Source organism: Kogia breviceps, chromosome 10, assembly GCF_026419965.1.
Source record: "Kogia breviceps isolate mKogBre1 chromosome 10, mKogBre1 haplotype 1, whole genome shotgun sequence".
Classification (NCBI taxonomy): Eukaryota; Metazoa; Chordata; class Mammalia; order Artiodactyla; family Physeteridae; genus Kogia; species Kogia breviceps.
The window spans coordinates 53,493,570-53,518,145 of NC_081319.1; the positions used below are offsets into that span (position 1 = coordinate 53,493,570).

The following is a 24,576-nucleotide window of genomic DNA, read 5'->3' on the forward strand; positions in this document are numbered from 1 at the left end:
TGTCTTGTCTGTCTTTAGACTTCCACCAACCTCCCAGCACCAGGCCCTGCTCCTGGAACCTGCTCAGTGCTTGTCCAACTGCATGAGGGGAGATTTCATGTGTAGATGTCGAAGGGCTGGGGAGGTGACTACAGATGTTGCTGTGGGGTCGGGTATTGATAATGTGGACGGTTACCTACAAGCATGCAGTGGGCAAAGCACAGTCCTGCCTCGGTGACAAAGCCAGTGCTCGGATTTCTCACTCTTACTGATGCTGTAGGAGCTGTCGTTGGCAGCCAGGTTGGGTGGAGGAAGGTGCCTCAAGCTTTGGTGCCAAGCCAGGGGCTCTCAACCAGCCTGGATGGACAGGGGGGCGTGGCCCTGCCTTGACCCTTGATGGCCAGACTCTGCAGGTGGGATGCTGGCCTTTCTCTCTCGCCCCATAAACCCTCACTCCTCAGTCATTGCTCTTCTTGTGTCTCTTGTCTTGGCTTCACAGCTCTGACATCCACTGAGTTTCTGGAGCCAGAAATTTTGTGACTCTTTGTGTCTCATTCTCTCTCCAATATCTAACCAGCCACGGATCCCTCACTGCCTCTCTGCTCCGCTCTTCCTCCCCTTTACCTTTGTTCAGATGCTCCTTGCTCTGGCCTGGACACCCATGGTTGCTTCTTACTGGCCTTCCTGAACCCAAGCTGGTCTTCTTCAGCACCATCTCAACGGGGATCTTCCCAAAGCGTATGGAATCCTTAAAGCTCTTAGCAACTTACCATGACCTCCAATCAAATCCAAGCTCTGCTACAATGGTACCCAATGCCCAGCCCCAGTGTCACCCCCCATCTCATACTGTTGCTTCCTATCCCCCCACTGCCCTGCGTGGTAGGTGCTGTGTCCTTTTTTTTTTTTTTTTTTTTTTTAATTTTATAAACTTTTGGCCACGCGGCAAGGCGTGTGGTATCTTAGTTCCCCCACCAGGAATGGAACCCGCACCCTTGGCAGTGAAAGGGCCGAGTCCTAACCACTGGACAACCAGGGAATTCCAGGTGCTGTGTCCTTTGATAAACGCTCATGTGCTGCTCCCAGGCGGGAGCTGCTACTACTGCACTTTGCTCAGCCTTCTGTTGTAGCACTTTTCACATGGCATCTCCCTCCATCTGCCCGTGACATTTAATCTGTCTTACTCATCATTGTGTTTGCAGTAGGAAGCCTCATCTTTTGTACACAGTAGGCAGGAAGTAAAAAAAAAAAAGTTAAAAAAATTCTTTTTTAAAAAAACTTTATTCAACTATAGTTGATTTAAAAAAATTTTAATTGAGTGGTTTCTAATCTTTTTTGTTATTAGTAAAATAAAATATTTGAGTTCCCTCGCCCCATTTAATACTTAATAGTGTTTGCTGTTTCAGGAAATACCTAATGGTAAAAGGTACTCTGAATTCAATTATGCTTTTCAATAATTTGGGTTTTATTAGTTGCAGTGGGATCTGCAGGCATATGAAAAATAACCATATTTATGTGCGTAACACATTATTCCTGTCAGGCCACGGTCATAAGTGCAAAGGTTTTGCAGAGTCCAGGCCCTTGAGCTTGAGGTCAAGGGTGGTGGCCTCAATGTCCTGAGTGGTCGGGAAGGTGGGATGTGGGTTTGCACCCAGTGTCTGATGAGGCAGCTGCTTCTCAGCTCTGGCCTCTCATTGCCACGGGGTGAACATGGGCCCAACGTTGAGATACTTGGGTATTTCAAGAGGAACCAGATGTGGATTTTTGTGAGAAGCTCTTATTTTTTAAAGACTGGCAACTGGTTCAAAATTCAAAAACAAACCAAAAAAATGACAAAAAAGCCAAAATAAACAAAACAAAATACGCTTTTCTGATCAAAACCAAATGGATTAGTGGACTTGAGGGCTGGAGCCTGTGTTTCCTGCTGTCATTGGAGACTCTGGTCCAGATGGTCCTCAGAGCACCTCTGTGGGGACTCCGGGGCTCCCTGGTTGCTGGTGCTGTGGTCAGAACCATAGCTTTGGACCTAAAGTCCGTGGTGGGATTTGACCCCTTGTTGGCTGACATGGGAGGCAAGTTTAGGGAATCTCCTTCTCCATAGTGACTTCCGGGTGCCCTTTGTTGGTGTGGCTTGTTCCTTCTTCATCTGAAGCCACCACACTGGCCGGGATGGGGCTTGTCTCTAAGTGACAAGTGGGTATCACAGGTGGGATTTACTTTAAAATCACCATTTAGTTTCTTTATGTGTTAGTTCATAAAGTGGTGGAGGGGTGGACCTGCCCTTTCTACTAAAACCCAAGCACTGGATCTTTCTAAGTAAATATGTTGTAGGCATTAGAGTTGCCTCAAAGTCTATCCAATCTTGGGTAGAAGAGACAGAGAGATCATTGGGGAGTGAGGGCAGCCACTCAATAAATCTTTTTCTCCACATGTCTCTGTGTGACTATATTAATGCTTTAGCAGGTCTGTTCATTTAAAATAGGGATTATCATCTTCATAGATGATAACTCCTCAGATGTCCTGATCACATTCTTGAATAAGAAAGAAAATTGTTACCGCACACAGTTTTAAAGCAGTTCTAGGGCTTCCCTGGTGGCACAGTGGTTAAGAATCCGCCTGCCAATGCAGGGGACACAGGTTTGAGCCCTGGGCCGGGAAGATCCCACATGCCGCGGAGCAACTGAGCCCGTGCGCCACAACTACTGAGCCTGCGCTCTAGAGCCCACGAGCCACAACTACTGAAGCCCACGTGCCTAGAGCCCGTGCTCCACAACAAGAGAAGCCACTGCAGTGAGAAGCCCGCGCACTGCAATGAAGGGTAGCCCCCGCTCACCACAACTAGAGAAAGCCCGCGTGCAACAACAAAGACCCAGTGCAGCCATAAATAAATAAATAAATAAATAAATAAATAAATGCAGTTCTATTATTCTATTCTATTCATTTCTATTTTTAGTAATATTTTGTTACAATCTTTAAAATTTTTTATTTTAATAAATTTATGTATTTTTACATTAAAAAAAGCTATTTAACATTCCTGGTGGGAATGAAGGTTGATATGACTTTTATGGCAGACAGATATATAGTCTTTATCAACAGCCTTAAGAGTGTTCATGCGGTTTGACCCAGTGATTCTAATATATCTAATGTATCCTCAGATGGCAATCAGAGAAGTCCGCCAGAAACATGCACGAAGATGTTCATTGCTGTGTTATGTATAACCATGAAAAATAGGGAACAGCCTAAATAGGGGAATAGTTAAGAAAGTTAAGCTCCACCTGATGAAATACTATTCAGATATTAAATGATGTTTCTGAAGAACAACATTACAACATGGGTGGTGTAATTATTCTTCTTCAGAGTTTCCGCAATGAACGCATGCATATTGCTTTTATAGTCAGGAAAATAATTACATTTTGTTTTGGTAAATTTTATTTATTTATTTATTTATTTATTTATTTTTGGCCGTGTTGGGTCTTCGTTTCTGTGTGTGGGCTTTCTCTAGTTGCAGTGAGCTAGGGCCACTCCTCATCGCGGTGCGTGGGCCTCTCACTGTCGCGGCCTCTCGTTGCAGAGCACAAGCTCCAGATGCGCAAGCTCAGTAGTTGTGGCTCACGGGCCTAGTTGCTCCGCAGCATGTGGGATCTTCCCAGACCAGGGCTCGAACCCGTGTCCCCTGCGTTGGCAGGCAGATTCTCAACCACTGTGCCACCAGGGAATCCTGACATTTGTTTTTCTTTCAAGCTATTAAATTAAAAAAAAAAACTGTTGTGTGACCCAGCAGTTCCACTTCTAGGTGTATATCCAAAAGAATTGGAAAAAGGAACTTGAACAGACACCTGTATGCCAGTGTTCACTGCAGCATTATTCACAAGAGCCAAAAAGTAGAAGCAACTCACGTGTCCATCAACAGATGACTGGTTAAGCAAAATGTGGTCTGTCCATATAATAGACTGTAATTCACCACAGACAGGAGTGAAGTTCTGATGCATGCTGCAATGTGGATGAACCTTGAATGCACCATGCTAAGTCAGATAAGCCAGTCATGAAAGGACAAATGCTTTAGCATTCCACTTATATGAGATTCATAGAGACAGAAAGTACACTAGAGGCTACCAGGGGCTGGGGATGGGTGCAGAGTTTCTGTTTGGGGTGATAAAAACGCTTTGGGAATAGATAGTACTGATGGTTACACAACATTGTGAATGTAACTAACACCCCTGAATCGCACAGCTACAAATGGTTAAATGGCAAATTTTGTTTTATGTGTGTTACCACAATAGAAATAATTCAAAACATGACAAAACTGGATTGGCCGGTTGAACTGTGTGTTTGCTTTGAATGACAGTGGCTGTCACTTTTTGGTTCATTTATTTCAATTTTTGCTTTTCACTTTGACCCCACAAATATGCCTGCACTGTAAATGTGTTGTTTTGAAGATTTCAGATGCCAGGCTCAGATCTTGATAATGGAGCAGGGGGTTAATGAGGCATCTAGGAGGGTTTAAAAGAATTTATAAAGGGAAATGTGTTACTTTTAATCTTGGGCCATACACTGAGTTCTTGCCTGGGAGGAGAAGGAAGAAAGAAAAAGCTTGGTGATACCCAGCAGCCCATAACAGTTCTGGAATATTCAAAAGTCTTCTGGCACATCAGACAGCCCTTGAAGAAATACAGCCGGCACTTTTTTGCTTTGGGAATTCACTTGGCAGCAAGAAGTGCTAAAGGAAGAGCTTTACTTATATTCTCTGCTTCCTGATATTTAAGGAATTCATTTCACTTGCAACTTCACACCAGTGCATTTTCTTTCCCTTGCAAAGGGGAGGCGGTGCCCCTCTGACATGTTAGATGGTGGATGGCTGAGGCTGCGTCCCTTAGAGGTGACGTCTTAGCAGCCATCTGAAAATGATTATGGAAAGTAAGCAGTTGGGGTCAGCAGGGATCTTGGCAACAGGCAAGCAGCCAGATCCCTCTCAGGGGAGTTTGAAGTGTCTAGACTTGATGCTTTTGAACTCTTGGTATGTTTCCAGATCATTGTTTGGTTCCTTGCTGCTTCTGTTGGAATTTACACAGTTCACAGAGGTTTGTTGGACTAACGCTCAGCTCCCCTTAAATCAACTGAAAAAGTGACCACTTTTATATTCATCAAAGAGTCTTCCGTGTTCAATATGCCTTCCCTGAGATTTATTTGTTAACCCAAGATGACTCCCATTTTCCTTTTATCTTTGCTTTTGGAGTAAGAGTTAGCCGAGACTGTGTTACTTTTCCTTTCTGTTTGCAGCAGACCTTGATATAATACAGTCTCTTGTGTCTAAGTGGTTACCGAAGTATTTACGTTTTTTTCTTTTGAAGTTATTTTTCCTTAAATATTGATATTGTTAAGTTTCCATCCCTTCGTGTTTAGCTTGAGGAGAAAACATGCTTTGAGTATTTCACTCACCCATTGAACAAATGTTAACTGAATACTTGCTCTCCTCAATCCCTGGCACATGTAGCAGTGATTAGCTAGCAGGCTCCGTCCTCAGGGAGTTTATATCCTAGTGAGGCAGATGGACAGGTACATTTCAGAGTAAAAGGGGTTGTGGTATCAGCAAGCAAAGGGAGTGGCAAGAGCCCAAGGGATGTACCTAATTTAGTGTTGGGGGAACGGGAAGACTTCCTGGAGGAAGTGACATCCACACTGAGTCTTGAAAGATAATAGGAGTCAGCCACTTCAAGGGTTGTGGGGCTGCCCAAAGCAGAGGGGGCCAGATGAAAGAGGACTTCATTTGTTTGGGAAAATATAAGAACTTCAGTGTGAGAGCACCGTAGCCCATGAGGGAGGGTCAGGGAAGAAGGGTTAAGAGTAGACGTTGGGGGACTTCCCTGGTGGCGCAGTGGTTAAGAATCCGCCTGCCAATGCTGGGAACACGGGTTTGATCCCTGGTCCAGGAAGATCCCACATGCCGCGGAGCAACTAAGCCCATGCGCCACAACTACTGAGCCTGCGCTCTAGAGCCCGTGAGCCACAACTACTGAAGCCTGCGTGCCTAGAGCCCATGCTCTGCAACAAGAGAAACCACCGCAATGAGAAGCCCGTACACTGCAACAAAGAGTAGCCCCCACTCTCTGCAACTAGAGAAAAGTCCACGCGCAGCAACGAAGACCCAATGCAGCCAAATAAATAAATAGATAAATTTTATTTTTTTAAAAAAAGAGGGCTTCCCTGGTGGCACAGTGGTTGAGAGTCCGTCTGCCGATTCAGAGGATACGGGTTCGTGCCCCGGTCCGGGAAGATCCCACATGACACGGAGCGGCTGGGCCCCGTGAGCCATGGCCGCTGAGCCTGCGCTCCTCAACGGGAGAGGCCACAGCAGTGAGAGGCCCGCGTACCGCAAAAAAAAAAAAAAAAAAAAAAAGAGTAGACATTGGAGAGGAAGGTAGGTATGACCTGCCAAAGGCCTTTGTCATGAGGTTGTGGAGCTCTCAGAAAAATTTTAAATGGGGAAATAACTTGATCAGATTTTAATTTTAGCAACCTCACTGTAGTTGGAGACATATATAAATATAAATAAATACAGGTATATGTATGTGCATATGTGTATATATTTATTTATTTATTTGAGGTATAATTACATATGGTAAAATGGCCACAGTTTAGTCGGCGGCCAGTTTGGTTGATGAGTTTTGACAACTGTATACATTCATGTTACCACCACCCCAAACCAGATATGGAAATCTCTATTCCCCCAGAAAGTTCCTCTAGGTCCCCTTCCATTCAGTCACCCAACCCCCACCCCTCTACAGCTACTTTCTGACTTTTATCTCCAGTTATGTCTTTCTTGGAGTTCATGTAAATGGTGTCACACAGTAGGGGCTCTGTTGTGTCTGACTTTTTTTCAGTCAGCATAAATTGAAACTCGTCCACATCATTGTATTTATAAGTAGCAGCTCCTTTTAATTTTTTAAATATTTATTTATTTATTTTTGGCCATGCCACGCAGCTTGAGGGATCTTAGTTCCTTGACCAGGATCGAACCCCTGTCCCCTGTAGTGGAAGCTCAGAGTCCTAACCACTGGACTACCGGGGAATTCCCATAGTAGCTCCTTTTTATTGCTGAGTAGTATTCCATTGTATGGATGAACCACAGTTAGTTTATGCACTCTCCTGTTGGACATGTGGGTTGTTTTTAATTTTGGGTTTTGATGAATAAAGGTGCTATAAACATACAAGTTTTTTTGGGGGGGGATGTACACTTTCATTTCTTTTGGGTAAAAGTGGGATTGCTACGTCTGTTTTTTGTTTTTTTCTTTAATTTTTAAAATACATCTTTTTTTGGTTGTTGTTTTTTGTTTTTTGTGGTATGCGGGCCTCTCACTGCTGTGGCCTCCCCCTTTGAGGAGCACAGGCTCCGGATGTGCAGGCTCAGCGGCCATGGCTCACGGGCCCAGCCGCTCCGCGGCATGTGGGATCCTCCCGGACCAGGGAACAAACCCGTGTCCCCTGCATCGGCAGGCGGACTCTCAACCACTGCGCCACCAGGGAAGCCCTAAATAGATCTTTATTGGAGTATAATTGCGTCACAATACTGTGTTAGTTTCTGTTCTACACCAAAGTGAATCAGCCATATGCATACATATGTCCCCATATCCCCTCCCTCTTGCATCTGCCTCCCACCCTCCCTATCCCACCCCTCTAGGTCATCGCCAAGCACTGAGCTGATCTCTGTGCTATGCTGCTGCTTCCCACTAGCTATCTGTTTTACCTTTGGTAGTGTGTATATGTCGATGCTACTCTCACTTCGCCCTAGCTTCCCCCTCCCACCCCGTGTCCTCAAGCCCATTCGGTCTGGCTGGGTTTTTTTGTTTGTTTGTTTGTTTTTTGCGGTACGCGGGCCTCTCACTGTTGTGGCCTCTCCCTTTGCGGAGCACAGGCTCCGAACGCGCAGACTCAGCGGCCATGGCTCACGGGCCCAGCCGCTCCGCGGCATGTGGGATCTTCCCGGACCGGGGCACGAACCCGTGTCCCCTGCATCGGCAGGAGGACTCTCAACCACTGCACCACCAGGGAAGTCCGGTCTGGCTGTTTTTTAAACAATATATTGGAGTTGAAGGGGTGGGAACAGGGAGGCTGTGGAGTGCAGTCCCGCTGAGTGATGGAAGTGTCTAGAAATAAGGTAATTGAATCCTGGAGGTGGATAGCAGTGAAAAAAATCCCTGTAATGAGGAAGTTGAATGAACAGGACTAGGCGATGGACAAGATGGAGACGAGAAGAAAAAGCCTCACTGGATATGGGAATGAGTGGCCGTGTTTTCTCTGAACCCGGAAATGCATGCAGCAGGTGCAGGGAGCGGGGAGGGTAACAGTTTTAGTTTGGGACAGTTGAGTTTGAGATGCTCAGCGGCAGGAGAGAGGGCCAGGAAGCAAATGGCTCTATGAATCTGGAGGCTGGAAGAGCGATCTGGCCAGCAGGTGAGGAGCAGACAGTGGTCACCATGGAGGGGGTAGAGGAGGCCATGGGAGTGGAGGAGATGACCAGGCAGGGGAGAAAGACCTACCCACAATGGGGAGAAAATATGATGACACATCACCGACAGTGCAGCACTTGATTTCAGAGTATATGAAAGAACTGCTAAATATCAATAAGACAAGGGTAGCAATCTAATAGAAAATGGACAAGTGATCAAATGAGGCTCCTCAGAGAAGAGGAAACCAGAAGAGCCACTAAACTCATCAGACTCTGCCCACCTTACTAGTCATCTGAGAGATGCAGTCTAAACCATGGTGGCACACAGTTCCACACCTTTTAGGTTGGCAAAAACAAAAAAATCCTCAGCAACAAGTGATGGCAAGGATGTGAAGTAGTGGGGACCCTCACCCACTGCTGATCGGAATGTAAATGAGTACAACCTCCATAGAAAAACAGTTTGTTTGATGCAATAATAATAATAATGAATATACTCTCTAGGAGGGTGGTAATTCTCCTGAGCACAAATCCAAGTAGATCTGTCACGAATTTGCACAGAATATATGCACACCAAGGTTAATAGCATTGTTTACACGCACACAAATATGCAGGAAGCCCAAGGGTCCACCAAGCAAAGATGAATAAGTGAATAAATTGTGGTGTAGAATAGGAGATACAAACATGCGTGAATTCCACAAACATAATTTTAGGAAAAAAATAAGCAAGTTGCAGAAGGGTGTGTAAAACATGCTCTTCTAAAACATTTTGTTTTTATTTTTGGCTGTGTCAGGTCTTAGTTGCGGCATGCGGGATCTTCCTCGCGGCATGCGGGATCTTTTGTTGCTGCGCGGGCTTCTCTGTAGTTGTGGCGTGTGGGTTTTCTCTCTCTAGTTGTGGCGCTGGGGCTCCAGAGTGCGTGGGCTCTGTAGTTTGCGGCACATGGGCTCTCTAGTTGAGCTGTGTGGGCTCAGTAGTTGTGGCGCGCGGGTTTAGTTGCCCCACGGCATGTGGGATCTTAGTTCCCTGACCAGGTATCGAACCTGCGTCCCCTGGATTAGCAGGCGGATTCTTTACCACTGGACCACCAGGGAAGTCCCTAAAACATTTAAAACTGAGCAAAATAGCATTATATATTGCGTAAGGACTCACATCCAAACATAGTAAAATCTCGGGGGTGGAAATACCAAATTAGAGTTGTGGTTTCCTCCAGGAGTGTGGGAGGGGGTGCCTGTCATGTTCCCTGCTCTTACCTGGTTAATAATACTTTGTTTTCTTGAGTAGGTGCTGAGTACTTGAGTGTTCATTGTGTGTCTCTTTATGCCTTTTTGCATTTCTGGATGATTTTAAAAGGGAGGGAGCCCAGGACAGAACCTTGGGAGCACCCACATGTAAGGTAGCAGGATTTAAAGTGTTCTGACTCTGACCGACAGAAAGAAGTACTTTCTATTCCAGGTGTACACATGTACACAAATACAACCAAGACCCAGAGACCAAAGTTTCATGGAAGGTCTTTATCCTTTCTTAGGAGACATACTCTGGTAGTTTCTGTTTTATTTCAGTTTCTTAAAAAAAAAAAAAATTTCGTTTGCAACCCTCTAAGCCAGTGGTTCTCAAATGGGAGTGATTGCCAGTCTGACCATGTCTGGAGACGTGTTTGCTGGTCATGACTGGCATCTGGTGAGTAGATGCTCGGGATGCTGGTAAACATCCTCTAAGGCACAGGGCGGCCCCTACAACAAAGAATCACGTGGTGCGAATGTCAGTAACACCAAGGTTGAGAAACCCTGCTCTGAGTTGATTTCCTGAAGGTTGAAGACTTTAACAGTTTGAAAAGCAATGATGGGTGTGGGGGGGGGCGAAGAAGATTGGTGAGCCAGATACAAGGAAAGCCGGAGTGTGTGTGGGTGTAGGAAGCTGCGGGAGGAGAAGGGGAGGGTGTCTGAAATGTGCTGGTGGAGTTTGGCAGCTAAGACCGTGCTGGTGTGAGTTTCGCTGGAGGTGTGGGGAACAAAGCCAGGGTTAGTGGAGGGGAGAGAAGATGGCAGAGGCGTCTCAAGAAGATTGGCTGTGAAGAAGAGAATGATAACTAGAGTAGACTGTAGGTTTGAAGCAGGATGTTTTTCCCAAGATGATAGTCTTGGCACATTCAAATGATGATGGAAGGGAGCTGGTAGAGAGGAGGATTTGAGGGTATAAGAGAGAGTTAACAGAATGGAGCCCGTGCCTGGGAAGTCAGGAGTGGATGGAGCTCCGAGCAGGGCTGGAGGAGGGAGGAAGGACATGGAGGAAGAGGAGCTTGGGGTGAGGAGGAAGTTGAAGGTATTCTTGCTTCCTCCTCTGTGAAGCAAGAGGTGAGGTCATTTTCGGAGAGTGGGGAGGGAGGAGGGGGGAGGTGGGGGACTCCAAGACTTGTGTAAAGTGGAGGAGGTTTGAAATAGCCTTTGAGGGGAGTGGGAGAAGAGCTGAGTGGGTGTGCTGGGCAGCTCCAAGGGCCTCTGGAGAATGGAGAGCCATGAACCTGTTATGCCATCAGCTTTAGCGGATGTGTGATTTTCTCCTTGGTGTTGAGCGTCATGGAGAGAGACACAGAGGAGGTGATGGGGAGCAGGACCTGGGGTTGGGACTTGGTTGGGTGGGTGTATACGGGAGCACAGGGGAGTTGAGATCATTGGCCAGTGGGTGGTTGATGGAGGGTGGAGGAGAAAAGAGATGGAGACAAAGGATGCAGAGAAGTAGAAAACAGAGCGATCGGCAAATTGGAGCATCAGGTGAAATGGAGGAGCTGGTGTGGTTGGAGAAGCTGTAGGAGAGATCTGAAGGGGAAGGAGTTTATAGAGAATGAAAAGAAGTGGAGCGAGATGTTTGGAGGGCCTGCTAAAGGCGGGGCAGTTCTGAGTGTTGACGGGAAGGTCCAGGATGGATCTTTGGGAAGAAGGCAGTAATGCAGAGAAGGAGGTTACAGAATGAGGACGAGGAACCAACTAGTCAGAGCTTGGGGGTTCTGAGGTCGCTCAGAATGACAGCTGGACACAAGGAAGACAAGCCAGGTGGCAGGGTCTTCAACGAATGGGGGGGAGGACTGGTAGATGTAGATGGAAGTGTCACCCAAGGGTGGAGGCTCTTAGTTTGGCTTTGGGGAATAAGAAGAGGCTGCGGTGTGTTTCCATCAAAAGTGCCACTTTCCGCCAAGAAAGGAAGAGAGGCTGGGACGAGAGGTGGTTCCAGCGGGTAGGAGGATGGGGATCGGGCTGGGGATGTGGGTGTAAGATTGTGGGAAAGGATGGCTGGGGGCAGGAAGGGACTTCAGCTTGGTGTAGGGCTAAGAGGCATGACGGGAGTGAGTAGCCCTGCGGTTCTCTAGCTCCCCTGGTGGTTGGGAGGATCCAGTCTTCTCTCTGGAAGCAGTTTGGGAAGTGTTCTGCTGGACCTAAAGTGATGCTGTCTGAATTTCTGACTTGGAGTAAGTTGGCTGTACCTTCTCTTTTGCGAGTGATGAGCCCCTAAAGAGGATGGAGAATCGATGTGGCCAGGACTTGGCACTGAAAAGTCTTTTATGGCATCTAAATATTTCATGGTCCTTTGACTTTCTAGAGGCCTGTCTACTGGAGACGTGAATATTCTCAACTGCTTTTTTTTTTTTTTTTTGTGGTACGTGGACCTCTCACTGTCGTGGCCTCTCCTGTTGCGGAGCACAGGCTCCGGACGTGCAGGCTCAGCGGCCATGGCTCACGGGCCCAGCCGTTCTGGGGCATGTGGGATCTTCCCGGACCGGGGCTCGAACCCGTGTCCCCTGCATTGGCAGGCGGACTGTCAACCACTGCGCCACCAGGGAAGCCCTCAACTGCTTTTTTCCCCCTGGTTTCTAGAAAAGAGGAGAGTAAGAAGACCCCATGGGGTTCAGCTCCATTCAGTGCCTTTGTAAATTGGTGTGATCAGACATGTCTGGTTCTTTCAGGTCAGCAATGAATAAAACCTTTCCTGTTATAGAGAATGGAGTTCCATTGGGGACTTTGAACACATTTTCCTTTAATGGCTTAAATGAAGTGTTGCCTTTTTTCATGAAAGTTTCATATATTTGACCTATTAAATTTTATTTTTTCTTCAGGAAATAAAAGATGACATTTTTTTTTAAACCTCCCTCCCACAAAAGAAAAGCATTGGATTTTTTGGCAAGGAAATACCTATGGGTGCTATGGAAATTGATGGGGTTTGGAAATGAGAAAAATGTAGTCTCCCCCCCTTTTTTAAAAACTATCAAAGTGAATTAAAAGAAATGAATGTTTTAATGGAACTAGATATGATTGAATGGCTTTCTTTTGAAAGCTTTAGTATCAGGATGAAAAATTATGCTTTCAATGCTTTCCCTACTTTTTCTTAAAAATATGAACATTTCTTCTTGGAAACAATACTGGCATCTGTAACAGCATTTAATTAACAACAGCCTCCATGAGTTATCAAAGAAGGGTGGTTGAAAAAAATCAAGTACAAATTATACAGGAAGGGCTGACTTAATAAATAAATGCTAAACCCCAATTTGTTTTGGTAGTATAAAAAAATGGGAGAAGAAAGAAAAGTAATTAACACATGAGAAGCTGAACCAAAGGAGGAGTGAAATCTTGGAGAAACTCTGGAATGGAGATTTTTTTGGCCATGCTGCGCAGCTTGTGGCATCTTAGTTCCTCAACCAGAGATTGGACCCGTGCCTTTGGCAGTAACGGACTTTCAAAGCCCAAGTTGAAATGCTCAGATGAGAGGAAGTTACATAAAGAAAGGACAGTTCTGGAGTTGAGAAGGGATGGTGGAGAGGAAATGCTTATAAAGGCATAAAGGGGAAACCAAAGATTTTTCTCACTGGAATTGTGACTTTACATAAAAAGTGAAAACACATCAGCTCCTGATTGTAGAATTCTGTTATCACTTCATTTATTTCCAGAACCCTTTGTTTAAAAGCAGCATATTCCTTCTACCTTTCTAAGTATGAAAATAGACTCTTTCATAAGAGTATTTTTTCTTCTTTTAGTTCCCAAAGCAGTATTTTCCAAGATGCTTTGCACCGAATGGTGTTTCAACAGGCTGTTCAAAGGAAATAAGGAATTTTGTGTTCAAATAAGTTTGAGAAGTATTGTGTTAAAAAAAGCTAACCAGGTTTATTTACTGCACAGTTTCTCAGAGTCTTTAATACAAAACATGCATGTTTGAATTTCTAAGATAAATGGGATGGATCTTTAAAATTCCTAAATAAACATTCAGTCTCTAGTTTCTTTTTGGTGCTCTGTTTTTGCTCTAGGAGATAATGTACCTAGGTAGAAAATTTCACCTCCCTGAACTCCTTTGCCACTAGCAGTGACCCAGTACTGGCCAATGAGACGTAAGTTAAGTCTCTGCAGGGTGGGGCTTCCAAGGAAAACTATTGCTTTCTCCATAAACAGGATCCAAGGAGGCTGGCACACACCTTTGTCATTGTCCTTTCTAATTTCTCCTGCTTGAAGGAGCTGTAGTCAACTTGTACCAGGAGAACAAAAGCCACATGGTATAAGTAGCAAATCAAGAAGATTGAAGGAAGGAAGATAGAAGCAGTTCTTGATGGCTTTCTGAAGCTACTCCACCAGCCTTGGACTCTCCATCTGGGACTGATTTTCCTAGTTGAAAAATAAAGCCCTATTTCGTTAAACTATTGTAGTTGAATTTTTATTACATGTAGCTGAGTGCAATCCTGTCTCATACTAGGGTGATGCAGTAAACAACCATTGAACTTATTTTAACCATAGAAACTTGTTTCTGCTGTGGCCTCTCCCGTTGCGGAGCACAGGCTCCGGACGCGCAGGCCTAGCGGCCATGGCTCACGGGCTTAGTTGCTCCGCGGCATGTGGGATCTTCCCGGACCAGGGCACGAACCCGTGTCTCCTGCATTGGCAGGCGGATTCTCAACCACTGCGCCACCAGGGAAGCCCACTTGTTTTGTTTTTGAAACATTGTGAAAGACCCTTTGGGAAATGCTGCCTTAAAGAAAGAGTGGGGGATAATTAGGAGTTTGGGATTAAAATATACACACTACTACATATAAAATAGGTAAACAACAAGGACCTACTGTATAGCCCAGGGAACTATATTCAATATCTTGTAATAACCTGTAATGGAAAATCTGAAAAAGAATAGATTTATATATGTGTGTGTGTGTGTGTGTGTGTGTGTGTGTGTGTGTGTGTATGATCACTTTGCTATACACCTGAAACTAACATGACGTTGTAAATCAACTGTACTTACTTCAATTTAAAAAAAAAAAAGGGAAAAAAGAACATAATACAAACACAAAAGTAGTCATATATATTTAGCCCTGTTTCTACAAGTATGAATTTTCTGATGTTCTTTGACTGTGGAATAAGTGTTCTGAATTTTAGTCTTTTTCTTCTATCCTCACCTCTTCCCCTCATACAAGAAGTTTTTGCTTCTTTAAAAAAACTTGATAACTTTTTTATGCCCCTTACCAAAGTACTTTACATATGCCAGATTTAAAAAAAATTGAGATGGTTTTATTAGCCTATTCATGCCTTCTTTATATAGTAAAATTGTCCTAAAAATTTGTAGGTGAGTTGATTCAGATGTACATTTATTTCCATCATAATATCAGAGATGTTTCTTTTGAATTCTTTTATTCTTGACTCTGGCACCTACCCTCTTTCTGCTTTCTTCTTCACAAAATTAATGTTGTGTAAACCAACACCTGTATGTTCTAGGGAAGCTCTTCATGTGAGTGATTTTTGTAAAGCGGAAATCATTTGTAATTTGATTGAACACAGCATGATTGCTCTTCTTCTGTGAGTTGGGTTTTCCTTGGGTTTTAATTTTTTTAATTTTTAATTTTTTAAAATTTTGGCTGCTTTGGGTCTTTGTTGCTGCGTGTGGGCTGTCTCTAGTTGCAGTGAGCGGGGGCTACTCTTCTTTGCGGTGCGTGGACTTCTCATTGCGGTGGCTTCTCTTGTTGTGGAGCACAGGCTCTAGGGCGTGCAGGCTTCAGTAGTTGTGGTGTGCGGGCTCAGTAAGTTGTGGCTCGTGGGCTCTGGAGTGCAGGCTTAGTAGCTCTGCGGCATGTGGGATCTTCCTGGACCAGGGCTTGAACCCATATCCCCTGCATTGGCAGGCAGGTACTTAACCACTGTGCCACCAGGGATGTCCCTTTCCTAGGGTTTTTAAAAAAATAGTGTTAGGCTATATTCTCTGATAAAAGAATTTTCAAATCTGGTTTTTAAAAAAAGACATGTAGGGACTTCTCATTCTACAGCTGAAGGGACTTACCTATGGCCTCAACGTTGAGCCAAATGGTGGCAGAACCGGGGTCCTCACCCCTTGTGTCCAGCTCACTCTGGTGACAGCCTGACAATAACACCATGGAAAGTTATAGTTCATTTCATTGATCTGGCCACAGTTTCCCCATTGGTAAAATTGGGTAACTTTTCGTTTGCCCAACTCACAGTAAAATCTTTAAACTGTTTTTTTTTTCTTTTTTTAGTTTAGTTCATTGAAGTATAGTTGGTTTACAATGTTGTATTAGTTTCTGGTGTACAGCAAAGTGATTCAGTTATACATATATATATTCTTTTTCATAGTCTTTTCCATTATGGTTTATTATGGGATATTGAATATAGTTCCCTGTGCTATACAGTCGGACCTTGTTGTTTATCCATTCTATATAAAATAGTTTGCATAAACTATTTTGAGTTGTTTGGAATTGAATACTTTTTCTAGTGTACCATGTTTGTTGGGAAAGAAGGATACTTGGCTTCAAAAAAGTTTATATTTTTAAAAATCAGGTTTACATACAATTCATCTTTTCATGTGTATAGTTTAGTGAGCTTTGACAAATGTATATGGTTTGTCTACCACAAATAAGAAAGAATATTCCCACCATCCTAAAAAGTTAGAGAAGCTTATTTTCTTTGATTAATATGAAATAGTAATACTTTTGGCAGTAAAATTCCAATTACTTGTATGCAGATTACCCATAGCAATATTTTGTAAGTACAAGGTAGTTTTCCCTTTTCTCTCTTCTCCTTTCATTGCCAGTCTGTTTATTTAGGGAAGGTCAACTAATTTTTTTTCTTATTGAGGTATGATTGACATATAATACCATATTAGTTTCAGATGTACAACATAATCCAATATTTGTATATATTGTGCAATGATCACCACATTAAGTCAAAATCTGCCCCCAACATCTGTCACCACCAACATTTGGCCACACTGTGCAGCTCGCGGGATCTTAGTTCCCAGACCAGGGATTGAACCCAGGCCCCTTGCAGTGGATGCGTGGAGTCCTAACCATTGGACCACCAAGGAATTCCCCAGATACCTTTTCCTCGTGATGAGGCTTTTAGCTTTAGCAACTTGCAAACCACATTTTCCTCATTAATTTGAGATGTTGCTTCTATCGTGTTCTTATTTCTCACATGCATTTTGGATGGATTGGAGGACTGTCTGTTCTTCACTCATCTGACCCACTGCCCGTACTGATTACACAGTTTTAATTGTTGTAGCTTTATGATATATCTGTTTGAATATTTTATAGGGCTGTTCTCTCTTTGTTACCTTTATTTTCAGAATTTTCTTTGTTATTCTCCCCTGCTGGTTTTCCCATGTGAATTTTACAATGTGCTTATTCAGTGCTTCCCCCCATCCCCCCAAAAAAGGTTTCCTAGTACTTTTATCAAAGTCGTATTGGTTTATAGGTTAACTTAGGAAGAATTAACATCTTGAGAATGTGAAATTTATCCCTAAGATGAAATATGTCTTGCTTTTATTTAAGTCTTTTTTAGTGATAGCTTGGAGTCTTTTAAAGTTTTCTTCATATAAGTCTTGCACATATCTTGATAAGTTTATTGCTGGATACTTTACTTTTTATTTTGTTGTCATCATGAATGCTTTTCTTCTATTATATTTTATAATGGTTATTTTTCTCTATATTAAAGCTACTTTATTTATTTGGCTGTGTTGGGTCTTTGTTGCTGCATGGGGGCTTTCTCTAGTTGCCATGAATGGGGGCCTACTCTTCATTGCGGTGCGTGGGCTTCTCATTGCTGTGGCTTCTATTGTTGTGGAGCACGTGCTCAGGTGTGCAGGCTTCAGTAGTTGTGGCACATGGGCCCTAGAGCAAGTGGGCTTCAGTAGTTGTGGTGCGCGGGCTCAGTAGTTGTGGCTCACAGGCTATAGAGCACAGGCTCAGTAGTTGTGGTGCATGGGCTTAGTTGCTCCATGGCATGTGGGATCTTCCCGGACTAGGGATTGAACCTGTGTCCCCTGCATTGGCAGGTGGATTCTTAACCACTGTGCCACCAGGGAAGTCCCTAAAGCTACTTTCTGTTAGTTTTATTTCAGTAAACATTTTATGTGTCTAATTACTTTGATTGGAATCTCCAGATTCATGTTAAAAAATACTGATGGGCTTCCCTGGTGGCGCAGTAGTTGAGAGTCTGCCTGCCGATGCAGGGGACACGGGTTCATGCCCCGGTCCGGGAAGATCCCACATTCCGCGGAGTGGCTGGGCCCGTGAGCCATGGCCACTGAGCCTGGGCATCCGGAGCCTGTGCTCCTCAACGGGAGAGGCCACAACAGTGAGAGGCCCGCGTACCAAAAAAAAAAAAAAAAATACTGATGATATATTACATTCTTACTTTGAACCCGACTAGAAATCTGTTAGGCATGATGCTTGCTTTCATGTTGAGACAGAGTTTATGATGTTAGAAAATACCTATCTCCATCTTTTTTGTTCTTCTAAGAAAGGATATTGAGCATTATCAGATGCCTTTTCAGTGCCCGTGACAATGATGGATGACCTATCATCTAAAAGATTTCTTTTTAATCCTAATTGTATATGAAGGAGGTAAATGAGGTAGTTGAAGGTTGGATGTCTCTGTGATTCTATTGTACAACTCATCTCTCTTATCAAATGGTACCGGTATTTCATAAACACAGACCTGATAATAGATTGATTTTTGAATAGTAATTTTATATTTCTACCTTCTTCCGTCAACACCTTTTGGTACCTTCGAGTCAGACTTCTAGTCTAGATGGAGTTATATGGCTGTAAATGTGCATTCCGGGCATTCTTAGTTGTGTAGGTCTGGGGTAGATGCTAGGGCCTGTATCATCTGAATCAAGAGTAGGGTATTGGGGCATGGGAAGGGATGGCTCACACAATAATTATTGTCTGGCAGCATGCAGATAAACTTTTAAAAGTCACCTTGATGTATGAGTCATTACTGCAACTCAATTAGTGGGTTTTTTTTTTTTCCTCTAGGCAGGTTACCATAGATGCCAAATGGACAGGATGCTTTGCTTATGTGTTGCCTGTTTTAAAAAAATCAATACCTCTGAATCAAAGTTTTGTAAGGACCTAAGTGCTCATTTTCTGTAGAGTTTTAAATAACGTCTGCAAGTCTCAGTTATTTTTCTTAAAGGTATTTGTGCTTTCTGATAGAAGGTGATTGTTATAAATGTAACTAACCTGATCTCATCCCTTGGGGGTTTCATGAACTTATTTTACTGATTGTGGCTCGTATTTAATTTATTCTCCCTCTTTGTTCCTCATTTTGATCATGCAAACTAGCCTTTTGGGGCTTTTAAAACTTCTTACTCCTTCCTTACCTGTGTGTGGCTTCCTCCCTGTTCTAGAACAAAGGGCTAGGGGTTGGGGTGGATGAGAGAAACTCCAAGGCATGAACATGCTTAGATGTGAGAATTCACAGGCACAAAGCTCTTTGCCCTGTTATTAGTGGAAGAGCTCTTTAACCTTCCATTCACTCAGCCTCTTACCCAGATAAGGTGTTTCTGTTTAATTACTTCATACAAGATTTCCAGAAGAGCTGAATTAGAAGAGGCTGCAGATGGAGGCATGGGCAGGTATGCCGATTGCAGCAGGAATGACGGTTACAGCTTAATGGGTGACCCTGGAATTAAAACAGGAGAAAACCAGCCATGTTTCGTGAAGGGCAAGACTTCTGTCCCTTTTCAATAGGCTGAGAGGGTTATATTAGCACAGTATTAAAGTAGTTAAGGTGACCCTGGGCATCCAGGAGAAGCAAATTTGACATAGTTTGTTCTGCTTATGAAAGGAGAGAGGTATGTCGTGTGTTTTAGACTCAGTTCTTGGGAAAATTTACCGAGCTCTTATTGAAGAGTGCAGATTCCTCTTAATAAGGAAACATAAAAGATTTGTTGGTGGCCAAGTTTTTCTTTAGAAATTAATGTTTATAAGATTATGTGGTTGAAAATATCCTCTAAATATTCTGGAGTTTCTGTTACATATAATAGTGGCCTTGGTTCTGATGGTAGTTGAGGAAGTTTCAGATTCACCTTTTGTAAAGAATACAGTTTTAATCTACTTTAGATCCCAAATGTCAGTGACTCAGGAAGTGTCCAGGATTTACAGCTTTTATTTCATCTTTGATTTTGTGTATGGTTGAGGAAGTTCCACGTGTATTATTATTTCTCTTGCTGCCTATGTTCTCTATCATTCCTATGCTGGTTGAATAACCTCTGTTTGAGAGTCATATTCAAAGCACTCTGCGTGACACCATGTATCCACACTGTCCTTCAAGCCAATTTGTGAATCCTTACAGTATGTCTGTGCATTTTTACTTGTCTTATATTACTTGTCTTATATTACACTAACACCTTGAGTGTTAGCTGAAGTTTTAAGTTTATTCCAGGGTTTCAGAGCCTTAGCACTATTGGCATTTGGGGCCTGGATAATTCTTTGTTGTGGGAGCATGATGTGTGTTGTAGGATGTTTAGCAGCACCCCTCTACCCACTAGATGCCAGTAGTGTCTCCCTTAGTTATGACAACCAAAAATGTTTCCAGACATTGCAAATATCCCCTGGAAGGCAAAAGTACCCCCAGTTGAGAACCACTGGTTTATGGTATACAAAGAATGGTTTTTGTTATTATAAGAAAATGAATAAACATTTGTTGAGGGCTAAAACTATAGGATAATTCCAGCATAAAGAAGAAACATTCTTCAAAGAAAAACACATAGGTGAATAAGTAAATGTAACACTGTGTGATAAAGGCTATCATAGATATAAAGGTAAGGGAGTGGTTACCTCTGCAAGAAAGATGTCAGAGAACACAAAAAAGGGGGGAGGGGAGATATTTGACTTGGGCCATGAAGGATGAGTAGGAGTTGACCAAAATGAACTTGTAATGGCTCTCACAACAGAGAAGTCATCATGAATAATGTTAAATGACTCTACGGTCTGCCTTGGGCTATACTTCTTGTCCTAGGATAGGTATTAATAGCATTCCTTTTACTCTCAAAAATGCTCTATTTTGAACAATACATGGTCACTCTGATAAGGGCTTGGAGACCTGAAAGCACATGGCCAAATGATGTATTTGAGGTGTAGTGAATCCTCTAATGTTGTCAGAGTGTAGGTTGTGGGTGGAAAGAGATGTAGAGAATGCCTGGAGATGATGTTGGGACCAGATGTGGAGGGTCCTGGAGGGTCATGTATGCCATATTACAAAGATTGGACTTGCTGCAGACATTCTAGGAACCATTTCAAAGCTTCCACATGAGGGAGTTTGTTAGGAAGACAGCCACAGGGAAGGTAAGCTTTCTGGGCCCTTGAGAAGTTTCAGTTTGATCCATATGGTGTGTGCATCTCCCAAACACTTCCCCTTAGAGAAAATAGTTCCCTGAGAAGTTTTTCTTGGCCAAGTTTTGCTTGGTTACATCCAGGTATTGTTACTGAGTCTAAGCTCATACTGTTAGCCGCACGACAGGCCAGAAAATCGAGAGACAGGGTGTTGGGGCAAGGAATAGTGTCTTTATTTGGAAAGCCAGCAGACCAAGAAGAGGGTGGACTAGTGTTCCAAAGAACCATCTTACCCAAATTAGAATTCAGGCAGCTTTTGTACTGAAAGGGGAAGGGGTGTGGCTGGTTGTTACAACTTCTTGGTGCAGGAATCCTGCTATCCAGATAGGTCTGATCATAGTGTTCCTGTAAACCACCACCAAGATAAATGTTATTGTCTGTTCTGCAACTTCTTATCTCTGTGTGAATGGAAAAGCGTGGGAGGCAGAGCCTTGAGAAAGGGCTATCCCATATATTTCAGGCTATACGCAAATTCTTTTACAAAAGGTGCAGAGCCAGCATGACTAAGTACAGACAACAGGACCCAAAGTTTAAAGCTAAAGAAATAGGTCCAGTATGGAGTCAGGTTTGTTCTTCTCTGTTACAGTACTGTTTACAATTGTGTGACTTTCAGCTGAGTTTCTTTAAGAAATAAGGAGACTTTCAGAGTATTCATGTAGATTTTCTTCCTGACTTATGAATGAAAAGAGTTTGGGTCTGTTCCTGAAATTTGAATGGATGGCAGCTATTTGAGAGAGAGAGAATGAATTATCTAATTCAGTAGTTGGCAGAGTACATCCTGTGTGTCAAATCTATCCTGCTGCTTGTTGTTATGTAAAGTTTTACTGGAACAGAGCCCCAGCCATTCATTTTTATTGTCTATGGCCATTGAGTGCTCCAAAGGCAGTGAGTAGCTGTCACAGATTCCCTACAGCCTGCAATGCCTGAAGTGAATAAGATAACTTTTCTCATAAAATCACTAAATCACTCAGGTATTTTTCACATCTTCACTCTGGCAAAGATAATTTCCAAATGGACTAAATTATGCTGTTTTTAGTACATGTACTTGTTCCAAGTGAGGCTGTTTTCAGTCTTGCAGTAGAAATGGTGTTACCCAGGATTTTACCTGAGAGAGCCATAGTGCTCTAGAACTTGGCTTTTCTGTTTTCCAGGAAGTCTTGAATGTACTCACTGGATCCGTTACTGATCTCACGGGGACATGCTGATGGGCTGAGTGTGTGGTGGGGCTCACTGCATCCTGGGTGTCTGTGACACTGCTGCCCTGTTGGCTGTGGAGCGTGTCTGGCAGCTTTTTCCAACTCTAGAGTCAAAGCCATAAAGAACAAATATATTTCACACATTTTTTTTTTTTTTTTTTAGAGAAAAGTGTTGTTTTACATGAATTTGTATGTTGGAGAATATTTTTAGCTTTTAAAAATACAGGAGGAAAAAGAGGTAGTGTTTGGTCGGCCTACTGCATTTCCTCCTCATAATTTTCTGGTCTTCCCTCATTTTAATGGCCATGTTTGTTTGTCTATTGCCTTTCAGAGTGACTCTTGCATTCTGAATAGTGACAAGCTGCATACTGGTGTGGGTAGTAACAGGACCTTTGGCGAGACAGCCAGGGACAGCCAGCTATTAGCCAGAGACAGTGTTAATTAACCGGAATTGGTGGCCTCCTGCCCCCTTTCCAAAATCAGACTGGATAGCTTGGCTTTTTGTGGAATTTGGCCGCTTGCCTTCAAGGATTCTCCAATAAAAAGAGAATGGTTACCCTAGGAAACCAGTTCACATAAATGAAGAGTACTTTTTAGTCCTTTATGGTCCTTGCCCCTGTTCTTTTTTTGTGAAGTGTTCACACAAGGGTTTCCTTCATCTCTCATTTGCTCCTTTAAAGTCCCAAGTGATTTTTATACCCTGTGAACCCCTGACATTAACTGCTTGAGATTTTTCTGGAAATTGTTGGTATCACTTAAAATAGCTTCTGTTCTGTGCTGTAGAAAGTTCTTGTTGCCCATTGCCAGTAGCTACATCTTTGAGTTAAAGAGGTTTGGCCGGATTTGGGTGCATTTGTGAGGTGAAGAATTTCACCCCGAGGACATGGGTTCGATCCCTGGTTGGGGAGCTAAGATCCTGAGGCTTGCGCCAAAAATTTAACAAAACAAAACAAAAAAACCTTAAGCATTAAAAAAAAAAAAAGCATCCCATCCCAGCAAGATGGAGCCACACGTGAAGCCAGCTGGGCTGGGGACCAGCTCACTGTAACACTCTGAACACTGACACCCCAGATCCTTGGTCTGACTCTTCTCTTTCCTCCCACTTTTAAAAAATTAATAGACTTTTTTAAGAACAGTTTTGGGTTTACAGAAGAATTTAGCAGCTAGTACAGAGTTCCAGCTAGTACAGAGTTCCTGTATATTCCCCATGCCACCCACACAACGTCTCTGTAGTTAACATCCTACATTAATGTGGTACATTTGTTACAATTAATGGACCAGTATTGACTTTTTTTTTTTTTTTGGCCCTGCTGTGCAGCAGGCAGGATCTTAGTTCCCCAACCAGGGATCAAACCCATGACCCCTGCAGTAGAAGCTTGGAGTCCTAACCACTGGACCGCCAGGGAAGTCCCCTAGACACCTTATTATTAACTAAAGTATATAGTTTGTTCTGATCTGTTTTTTTTTTTTTAACCTAATGTCCTTTTTCTGCTCCAGAATCCCACCCTGGATACCACATTTCATTGACCAGTCTTGTCTTGTTTCTTCGACTTTTTTTTGTTTTTGACAACTTGGACAATTTTGAGCAGTGCCAGTCAGGTGTATTGTAGGATGCCTCGTGTTGGAATTTGTTTGATGCTTTTCTCACAATTAGACTGCGGTGATGGGTTTGGGGAGGAAGAGCACAAAGATAAAGAGCCACTTTCATCCCATCATAACACGGGTACATGTATCAACACGATTCATGACTGTTTGCTGGAATGTAGTGATTGTCAGCTCTCTCCACTGTGAAGCTTCTCTTTCCCCCGCCCTTTTCATAACTGTGCTCTTTGGAGGGAAGTCACTATGTGCAGCCCACACTTAAGGAGTGGAGAGTTATGCTCTACTTCCCTTGGGGAAGAGTATTTACATAATTTATTTAAAATTCTTGTGCATGGAAGATTTGTCTGTCCGCCTCCATTTAATTTATTCATATCAGTGTGGAATCATGGGTATTTACTTTTAACTTTGGGTTATGGTCCAATATTACTTTATTTTGTTGTTAACATTGTTCCAACTTTGACCATTGGAAGTTCTTTCAGTTGGCTTCTTTGTCATTTTGACATGCCCCTGTCCTTGTGGCCTTTTAATTTGTTTGTTTTTGAGCACTTCCTTCTTTCTGGCACTGCAAGACCCTCCAGGCTCCTCTTGTGTATTTCCTGCCCCAGTCCTAGCATCAGCCATTTTTCCAAGGAGCTCTGGTTCCTTTTATTGGAGAATGGTGTTAGAAACCAAGATCTGGGTGCTAGGTATGCTTGTTGCTGATGGGG

General features: G+C 43.2%; 1 protein-coding gene across 9 annotated transcripts in view; it reads left to right on the forward strand.

Annotated features, from left to right (window-relative positions):
- The window catches only part of OSBPL10 (oxysterol binding protein like 10), a 321,796-nt gene that overhangs the window by 44,944 nt on the left and 252,276 nt on the right, over window positions 1–24,576 (forward strand). The window contains exon 1 of one of the 9 annotated variants that reach the window (XM_067005849.1): window positions 10,630–10,770. The exons of the other annotated variants lie outside the window; for them this stretch is intronic. The gene's annotated coding sequence lies outside the window, so the exon portion shown is untranslated. Of the gene's footprint in view, window positions 1–10,629; window positions 10,771–24,576 lie in introns of those variants that run through there. 9 annotated transcript variants of the gene reach the window in all.